This window comes from Petaurus breviceps, unplaced genomic scaffold (genome assembly GCF_028583685.1).
Source record: "Petaurus breviceps papuanus isolate PSGF00001 unplaced genomic scaffold, PetGlider_PUasm1.0 90145, whole genome shotgun sequence".
NCBI classification, from domain to species: Eukaryota; Metazoa; Chordata; class Mammalia; order Diprotodontia; family Petauridae; genus Petaurus; species Petaurus breviceps.
In genome coordinates, this window is record NW_027187185.1 from 118341 (window position 1) to 126362 (window position 8022).

Consider the following 8022-nt stretch of genomic DNA (forward strand, 5'->3'; position numbering starts at 1 on the left):
CCTTCCTTCCTTCCTTCCTTCCTTCCTTCCTTCCTTCCTTCCTTCCTCCCTTCTTCCTTTCTTCCTTCTTCTTTCCTTCCTTCCTCCTTTCCTTCTTCCCTTTCTCTCTTCTTTCCCTCCCTCCCTCTGTCTTCCCTCCCTCCTTTCCTTCCTTCATCTATTTATTTACTTGTTTGCTCATTCATTCATTCACCTATATTTGTTTATTAATTTATGTGTTGATTTCCTGATTGATTTCTATTACTGTTTTAATTTTTCTCTTCCTCATTTCAGACTTCTTGAATAATGGAGGTCACAGATGACCAACTGCAGCCCTGAAGTCATTTATGTAGCAAAAGATTCTCTAGCATATAGTAAAGTTCTTACCACCAACCAGTGGATTATGCTAGGAGCAATATCTTGACCCATCTCCCCATTTAAGTTATGCTAATTTTTTTTCCTTAAAAGGTAGGAAGACTATCCATCCTCAAGACTTAGAAGCTTCAGGAGACTAAAGACTCATATTGTTGACATGATTTTCTTATTGCTTTAGCACAAAAGATGCACAATGACCTCAAGTGCCTTCTCTGATACTTCGCTTGTGGTTCATGACAGGTAAGCTTTATTCATCTAAACCAAATCAAGTTGTCCTCAGTGCTTTTTCTTTTGCTATCTGTTGAATGACCTACAAGTGTCTTATTTTGTTCAAATATAACCTAAAATACCAGGAGACTAGTCTGAGTCAGCGTCAGTGCACAACATCAATCATTATTGTCCTATTGCTCAAATCCTAGCAAGCCTGATACCCATAGTGAAAATGAATTCCAGCATCCCAACTTCTATTGGAGGTATTACAGAACCTTAATCCACTCTGAACTTTGGATCCATTATCCTCTTGGTTGGGAACCACATGACTTACTATTGCTTCCCAAGATCCTCAGGACCTTGCCATCTGACCTACCACTTTCCTTGCCCAAACCTAAGTATTCCATGATATTTTCACTTGCCATAAACTGAATGTGAACAAGAACCCTCCATTTTGTGTTGCTTCACTTTGTTAGAATGTAAACTCCTCAAGATGGTGGTGTAGAAGCAGGAAAACTCTGTGCGTTCCCCCCATAACCACCTCCAAAATCTATAAAATATGACTCTAAACAAATTTTAGAGCTACAGAACCCACAAAGTGACAGAGAGAAACAAACCTCCACTGAGGGTAGCCCATCAGGCTGGCAGAAAGGGTCCAGCAAAGCACGCTAGGAACAAAGTCCAGCCCCACCTGAGCCCATGGTTTTAGCCCCAGAGCAGCCCCAACCAGAGGCAGCTAGAGCAGACTTCAGGAATGTGAATCACCAACAGCTGTGGAGGTTTCCAGAAATATCAACCCATAAATTCCAAAGACAAAGTAAAATGTCAGTGAAGGTCTCTGTTGGAACTGGAGGGGGACGGTTGGGGGGCAGAGTCTGGTCTGGTCTCAGCTCCCAGAGTGAGAAGCAGCAGAGGTGCTATGGCCATGCAGCCACCTCCACATGGCTGCTTCAGAGCTCCTGGCCTGCGGATCATAGGGGGACCAGGTGACCTTTCAGGGGGGTAATTGCTTTTGCCTTGACCTGCCTGAATCTGGATCGCTGTCTTGGTGGAGGTCCTGGGTTGTGTAACCAGTGAGCCACAATTTGTGGGGGGTCAAAGAGACGGCACTCAACTAATAGCTCCAGCAGTTATGAAAACCCCAGAGATTTGGGAGGAAGCTCCCTGGAAGCAGAGTTCTACTGTGGCAAAGACCTCAAAAGTCAACTAATTGAGTGGCAACATGAGCAAGCAAAGGAAGCAAAGCAAGCACAGGAATCCAACTTTAGATTCTTTTTGGGGGGACAAAAAGGATTGAAGCACAGAATGGGGGGAAGACAACAAAGTAAGAATTCCTGAACCAAAATGTTCCAAGAAAAATATGAACTACTTACAGGCCATGGAGGAGCTCAAGAAGGATTTTTAAAATCAAGTAAGAGAAGTGGAGGAAAAATTGAGAAGAAAAATGAGAATGATGTAAGAAAATCATGAAAAGAGAGTCAACAACCTGACTGAAGAAAATAACACCTTAAAATATAGACTAACTCAAATGGCAAAAGATTCCCAAAAAGCCAATAAGGAGAAGAATACCTTCAAAAGCTGAATTTGCCAGATGGAGAAGAAATTTCAAAAGCTCATTGAAGAGAATAATTCTTTCAGAATTAGATGGGAGCAGATAGAAGCTACTAACTTTATGAGAAATCAAGATACTATTAAACAGATACAAACAAATGACAAAATAGAAGGAAATGTGAAATATCTTAGTGGAAAAACCACTGACCTGGAAAATAGATCTAGAAGAGATAATTTTAAAATTATTGGACTACCTGAAAGCCATGATCAAAAAAAAAAAAACTAGAAATCATCCTTCAAGAAATTCTCAAAGAAAATTGGCCTGATATTTTAGAACCAGAGGGCAAAATAGAGTTTGAAAGAATTCACTGATCACCTCTTTGAAAAGATCACCAAAAGAAAACTCCTAGGAATATTATAGCCAGGTTCCAGAATTCCCAGATCAAGGAGAAAATGTTACAATAAGCCCAGAAGAAACAATTCAAATATTCCAGAAACACAATCAGGATAACACAAGATCTAGTAGCTTCTATGTTGAGGGATCAAAGGGGCTTGGAATATGATATTCTGGAGATCAAAGGAGCTAGGATCAAAACCCAAAATCACCTACCCAGCAAAACTGAGCATCATGTTTCAGGGGAAAATATGGTCATTCAATGAAATAGAGGAGTTTCAAGCATTCTTGATGAAAAAACCAGAGTTGAATAGAAAATTTGACATTCAAACACAAGAAGTAAGAGAAGCATGAGAAGGTAAACAGGGAAAAGAAATCATAAGGAACTTATCAATGTTCAACTATTTACATGCCTACATGGAAAAACGATAATTGTAACTTATAAAACTTTTCTCAGTATGAGGATAGTTGAAGGGAATATAAATGAATATATGTATACATACATATATGTCTTTATAAGAGAGTATATATGCATATGAGTACATATGTGAGCATGTGTATGTATGTATACAGGTATACATAGACAACAAGCACAGGATCAATTGAATAGGAAGGGATGATATTTAAAAGATGAAATTGAGAGGTGAGAGAGGAATATAATGAGAGGAGATGGAGAGAGACAGAATGGGGTAAATTATCTCATGTAGAAGAGGCAAGGGAAAACTATTAGAATGGAGGGGAAGAAGAAGAAGGCAAAAGGGAATGGGGTCAACCTTACTCTCACTGAATTTGGCTTAGGGAGGGAATGACATACACAATAAATTGGGTATCTTGCCCTAGAGGAGAATAGGGCTGAAGGAGATGAGAGGGGGGATTCTGGAGGGGAGGGCAGGTTTGGCCGAATGTAGTTGGAAGCACCCACTTTTGAAAAGGGACAGGGTCAAAGTAGAGAATAGAACAAGTGGGGGGAGGGATAGGATAGAGGGAAATATAGTCTGTCTTTCAAAATATATCCACTAGGGAAATGTTTTGCATAGCTACACATGTACAACCTATATTGAATTGCTTATCTTCCCAGTAAGGATATGTGATGAGGAAGGAAGGGAAAGAATCTGGAATTCAAAGTTTTAAAATGAAATGTTTAAAATATTATTATTATTATTACTATCATTATTTTACATGCAACTGGGAAATAAGATATACAGGCACTGGGGAATGGAGATCCATCTTCCTTCTGGAAAGTCAGAGGGGTTAAGCGGAAGGACATAAGAGAGAGCATATTGGGGGAGGGGGTATACAGTGGGATCGCTGTTTTCGGGTGGTGGGCAGGGGAAAGACAGGGAAAAAAATTGCAACTCGAAATCTTGTGGAAATGAATGTTGTAAACTAAAAATAAAGTTTAATTTAAAAATAGAATGCTAACTCCTTGGGAGCTAGGGGATTATTAATTTTCTATTTGTATCCCCAGTGCAAATTGGGATTTCTATTTGTATCCCCTGTACTATGCTTACCACAGTACTTAGCACGTAGTAAGTGAATGATAAATGGTTTTGCATTCCATTTCAATAATAACCTTGTCCAACTAGAACATTTCTGCAGTGCAGATGGTCAGAGGTTGTATAAGTCAACTGATTCAACCCTTTGTCATATCCTATTTGCACCTGCACCTGAGCCTACATCTACAATTACCTGCAGATTGCTAAAATAATTGATGCTTCTAATAATGACTGTGAAGTATCAAGAAAATATTAAATTATAGATTGTATTCTAAGAAGTAAAATCGAGAGTTTAAAATTTTATAATTAATAGAGAAACAGTCATCACAAACATTGAAAATAAAACTGGAAAAATTTTAACACCCATTTGTAGAGAAGACCCTCTTCTCCAGAAGGGTTCATTCCTTATGGATTTAGATAACAGAGATAGACATTAAGCAGCCTCAGAATCTTAGAAAAAAAAAATCTTAAAGAAAATGATTTCAATTTGACACTCTACAAACTATATAGTTCATCTGGCCTGCCAGATTACTCTTCAAAACTGGCTTATTATTGCCTATTAAATGTCATGAATTAACCATGATTGTCTGAGCCGCCTCCCCCACCCCCCCCCAAAAAAAGAAAAAGAAATAAAAAGCATTGTGTCAGTGGAGATATGTAATCTAGCCCTGATGTTCTGATTGAATTTAAATATTATTCATGGTTTATTTATTGGTGATTTTATTACTTGGACTTCATTGGTCTTCTATTGCAGAGCTACATCATGTGCTAAATGTATCATCTGAGTTGGGAGCACTTAGCAACTTAGCAAATCCTAGATTGATAGAAGTGGATGGATCAGCAAAAATAGAAACTATCTTTTAAATTATCTAAACATATTATTCCCACCTTGTCAATGTGAAGGTGTTATATCTCGGTCATTAAATATACTACAATGTCATATCTTCTTCCTTAAGGGATTCTTCTTGAAATGGATGTGTGTGTGTGTGTGTGTGTGTGTGTGTGTGAGTGTGTGTGTGTGAGTGCTCCCACATATGTTAGATAAGAGAAGGAGGAAAGACAGGAGGGGACTGAGAAGGGGAATTAGTCTCAGAGAAGGAAAGCTTTTAATTTTAATTCTTGTCAGAATCATTATTTTTGGGTAGGTGGGCGATTTGGAGTATAGTTGCAGTAAGCCTAGGACAGACTGCTACCCGTGTTTCCCGATAATAAGACCTATACCGAAAATAAGCCCTCCCCTTACTGTGTAAGATTCCTCAAAAATAAGCCCTCCCCCAAAAGTAAGCCCTATTGAGATTGCTACTGTAGTGAAGGTGATCCCCTGCTCTACACGCTACATTAGAGTACCCTCTATATGCACCGTCCCCGGTGAAATGCAGGCGGTGCTCGAGCTGCATCCAATCAGAGCTGTGCAGCAGTCAGTGAGCGTGTCATCCTGTTCTTCCCCAGTGATTTGCTTGCTGGCCCATTGAGAGCAGTGCCACGGAGGAGAGCTGAGGCAGGACAACATAAGCCCTCCCCTGAAAATAAGCCCTCTGGTGTTTTTCTTTCCAAAAAAAATAATAAGACAGTATCTTATTATCGCAGAAACACGGTAGTTTATCCCTTGCGGCCATTGCATTCTCTCTTGTTATTTCAACAATAGTTGTGTTCCACTGGTACAATTTTTAAGAGTGTTGAAGCCGAGGAGGAAGCTGGATGGCTGAGGAGCCCCTGGGCAGTTGCTGTTGGGCTGCCCCCTCCCATCCCCCACCACCATCTCCCCAGGCTCGCCACCATGCTGCTCCCTGCCGCCCTCCAGACCCGCCTAGCCAAGACAGGGCTCCTCAAGCTGGTGGAACCCGAGCCAGAGGAAGAAATCATTGCCTAGGACTACGACCAGACCCTGTGGATTACGAGGCCACTCGCCTCGAAGGTCTGCCTCCCAACTGGTACAAAGTCTTCGACCAGGTGTGCGGCCTTCCCTACTACTGGAACGTGGAGACGGACCTCGTGTCCTGGGGCTCAACCCCCACGACCCCAGCTCGGTCATCACCAAGACGGCCAAGAAACTCAAGGGCAACTTGGAGCCGGAAGAAAAGATGGACTGTGGCCACGAGAAGCCGGACCGAGGCAACGAGAGGCCAGAGCCCGGCTACAAGTCGTCGGAGCGGGGAGGCTAAGACAAGCTGGACCACAGGTACGAGAAGCTGGAGAGGGAGGAGGCCAAGGAGCGGTGCCACCATCGCCTGGAGGAGCTGGCAACCTACCCCAAGAGCAAGAAAGCCGGCCGCAAGGACGAAGAGCTGGATCCCATGGACCCCAGCACCTATTCGGATGCCCCCCGGGGCACCTGGTCCACGGGGCTCCCCAAGAAGAACGAGGCAAAGCCAGGCGCAGACACCACCGCGGCCGGGCCCCTGTTCCAGCAGCGACGGTACCCCTCCCCGTGGCAGTTCTTGGGGCAAACGCGGAGGCTTCCAGGGCCAAGCAGCAGGATTGAGCTAGCCACCCAACCCCTCACTGTCCAGGGGATCCACCACCTTTGTTTTCATAATAATTAACACTTTTAGGGGGAAGAAAATGGGGTGGTTGCTGGGAGGTGGGGTGGGAAGAGAAAAGAAGAGAAGACAATAGGGTGGACATTGACAGCAGCACCAGGCCTGACCTGTTTAAAGAATGATAACACTCCCACCAAATTGGGAGATGGGACGAAATATTGACTATGAAAGTCGACATTTTAGGAGAAGTTTTGCCTGCAGACTAATCCACCTGGAGATAACACAATTTTCGTGGCATTCAAGGGTGACTTTAAATATTTCTGAAAGAAATCCTAAGCTTTGAAGATGAAAGGAACTATGGACATCATATGAGGATTTCTTAGAAAAGGACTTCTTGGACCAAACCTCCTGGAGAGAAGAAAACAATTTCTTTGACCAAGCCTTGTAGTGTATCCTACTGAATTTTTGGTACAAGGAGCAGCAAGAGACAAAGCCTATCACCAACCCAAATCTTGCTCTTTATTGGCATTATATCCTTTCCTGCTATATACTGGCACAGAAGTACTTGTGCTTGAGTGTACATGGTCTATATGTTCTAGTTTTCAAGAAACCCTAGGTGGGAAACAAAAGCCAAAAAAAAAATTATTTGTAACCTGCATCCACGATTGAACCCAATCTTTGTAAAAATCAGAGTTATGGGTCTGAATCTTGGATTTATAATAATTTTTGGAACAGGACATTTGAATCGGCTTTTTATTTTCCAAAGAACTTTTATATTTAATGGTCCCTCTAGCTGTCAGTGCACTCTTTTCAAATCATCAAATATTGTAAACTTATCTTATTTGACTTTTGTATGTAGAATTTAAGGTTTTTGCGAGCAGGAACTATTTTTTTCTGCGTATTTTCATTGCCTAACCTAGTGCCTTAGGCTTAGTACGCATACAGTAAATGTTTGTTGAATGTAAAAAAAAAAAAAGTATTGAAGCCACGAAAGAAGAAAGAGAGCAAGTCAATTGTGGCCTTTAGAATTTTGCTCAAGCTTATAACTAGAGTAGAGGATTCCCTCCCCACCCCCATAGCAATCTAATGACCAATACCTCGGAGTTTAAAAAAAAAAAAATAAACCACCATGTGATTTCTAGGGAAAATAATAATAAAGCAATAGCTACAATTCTTGAGTGACCTACAAAAAAGGGTTTGTAGCATCCTTCTGCCAGCTTTATTGAAGCACTGACCAAAATAATGATTCCTAGAGGAGTTCAGTTATCATCAGTGATGACTTGACTGACTCTGCTATGTGTCTGATGTGTTGAAATCATAAGAACTGGTCTGTTAATTTCACCACCTTTTGAAGAAAAGTGAATAGAAACCAAAAAGCAGTTCAAATTCTTAATAATAAAATTATGTATGCTAATATCAGTATGGTACAATGAAAAATATACCATTGGCCTCAGGGACAAGAGAGACATATTTTCAAATTCATCTCTGACATTAATAACTGTATTAGGTAGGCAACTTGCTTAGCTATTATGGGGTT

The 8022-nt window shown here is 41.3% G+C and overlaps 1 pseudogene; it reads left to right on the forward strand.

The window, feature by feature from the left end:
• Positions 1-5782: 5782 nt before the first annotated feature.
• LOC138176722 (polyglutamine-binding protein 1 pseudogene) lies at positions 5783-6487 on the forward strand (annotated as a pseudogene).
• Positions 6488-8022: the final 1535 nt, after the last annotated feature.